This window comes from Oryctolagus cuniculus, chromosome 9 (assembly GCF_051225735.1).
Source record: "Oryctolagus cuniculus isolate XC-2025 breed Fujian yellow rabbit chromosome 9, ASM5122573v1, whole genome shotgun sequence".
Lineage (NCBI taxonomy): Eukaryota > Metazoa > Chordata > Mammalia > Lagomorpha > Leporidae > Oryctolagus > Oryctolagus cuniculus.
This window is the reverse complement of record NC_142875.1, coordinates 29698512-29700561: the sequence shown is the minus strand read 5'-3', so window position 1 is coordinate 29700561 and position 2050 is coordinate 29698512. Positions and strand designations below refer to the sequence as shown.

Below are 2050 nucleotides of genomic sequence, written 5' to 3'. Positions count from 1 at the left end.
CCACATGAGACCCTCCACATCCCATATCAGAGTGCCTGAGTTCAAGTCCTAGCTCCACTTCCTAATCCACCTTCATCCAAATGCAGGTTAAGCAGCAGGTATGGCTCCAGTAGGTAGGTCACTGCCACTCATGTGGGAGACATGGATTGAGTGTCTTGCTCTTGGTTTCAACCTGACCAGTTCCAGATGTTACATGCTTCTGGAGAGTAAACCAACAGATGGCGGATCTTTGTCTTTTTGTATCCTTCTGACTTTCAAATTATACGAATAAATCAGGACTTTTAAAAACATGAAACAAATGAAGTATTTGTATCATACGAGATGTTGATTACTTTGTATTCTACTTATATCATGTAGTAAACTAATAACAGGGCAGTTTCCAGGTTACATCATGAAACTTTTCCCTTTCACAATACAAGTGAAATATTGATGGCCTACAAACTAGACAACCTCCCAAGAGTGACTCAAATTACTAATTTCAGCAGCACATATCTTCAGCAATTTTCCTTCCAAACCAGCAAGTGTCACTAGTTCATATTTTTCTTGTTTGTGATACCATAAATGGAAGCATTTTTTTTTTCATCTACTCTGTTCTTCTGTATTTGAAAAGCAGGTGTTATCCATCTTCCACATGAGCACTGTTCACCATACAAATTGAAAGAACCCAATTTGGCCCTGCGTTTTTTACAAAGAAGCTGCCCATCCATCACTCCCAATAAAGCAGATTCCATCCACTATACAGACACAATGAAACAAGATGTACATTGAGTTCCTGTGGCAAGTATGAATGATGGTGCCATTATTTGTGGGCAAAGGCTACAGGTCCACTTTCTTCGCTATGATCCAAAACACCAGCACTTTGAAATGAGGATCACCTGCTCTTTTTACACTTGTAGAGGACTTCATCTTTCAGTCCTTGTGAAATGGTAGTTGGGTCAACAGGAAAGAGTTCTTGAGGTAAACAGCAGTTCTAGGTACTTCTCTGTAACTTTTTGTAAAGGATATTGCTTATACATTGAACTACAGATATCCACATCATATCCCATTGCCTGGTATAATTTCAGTTGCCACTCAGATCCTTGGTTCATCTTAGCCTCTAGTTTGATGGTCTGGATGTTCTAATTGGCTTCTTCAAAGCTAAGCTTGTCAGTCTTCATCAAAAAAGTTGTCACTACAGTGCACTTCCACTGACTCCTGCACGACAGTGCACCAACCCTGCAAGGCCCTCCAAGCCGGACTGGCTGATAAAGGCCACACACAGGTCCAGGTGGTTGAGCAAGTTGGTCTCGGGTTAGTAGCACTGGCAAGAAGAGCTTCAACAGACCCTCGACCCCAACCCCTTCCTTGAAGTCGGGCTCTTCCAAGTCCACTGTCAGGCCAGCCATGATCCTCTCCTTTCTTTTTTTTTCTTTCTTTTTTTTTTTTTTTGATAGGCAAAGTGGACAGTGAGAGAGAGAGACAGAGAGAAAGGTCTTCCTTTGCCGTTGGTTCACCCTCCAATGGCCGCCGCAGCCAGCGCGCTGCGGCCGGCACACCGCGCTGATCCGGTGGCAGGAGCCAGGAGCCAGGTGCTTTTCCTGGTCTCCCATGGGGTGCAGGGCCCAAGCACCTGGGCCATCCTCCACTGCACTCCCTGGCCACAGCAGAGGGCTGGCCTGGAAGAGGGGCAACCGGGACAGAATCCGGCGCCCCGACCGGGACTAGAACCCGGTGTGCCTGCACCGCTAGGCGGAGGATTAGCCTAGTGACCCGCGGCGCTGGCCGATCCTCTCCTTTCTGAGATGGTCTGGCTCTGCGATGGCTGCAGACCCACCGAGGTACAACACCGGCTGTACTTCCAACATCTGCACAGCTGTCATTCGGTTTTTGTCAATGGCTGGCAGCATCACTGGAACCCTGAGTGTCCAACATGGCGGCCCCTGGATGCCAGGCCACTAGGGCACTACCCTAAATTGAATGTTTCTTAGGATTCTTCCGCTTTCTAGTTTCTTCAGTTTAATGCTATTTATTTAGTAGCATTCATATTGCAAATTTCACAAGCTTAATATTT

At 46.2% G+C, this 2050-nt stretch overlaps 1 pseudogene; it reads right to left on the bottom strand.

Annotated features, from left to right (window-relative positions):
- Positions 1–616: 616 nt before the first annotated feature.
- Positions 617–1844, bottom strand: LOC100347406 (dual specificity protein phosphatase 12-like; annotated as a pseudogene).
- Positions 1845–2050: the final 206 nt, after the last annotated feature.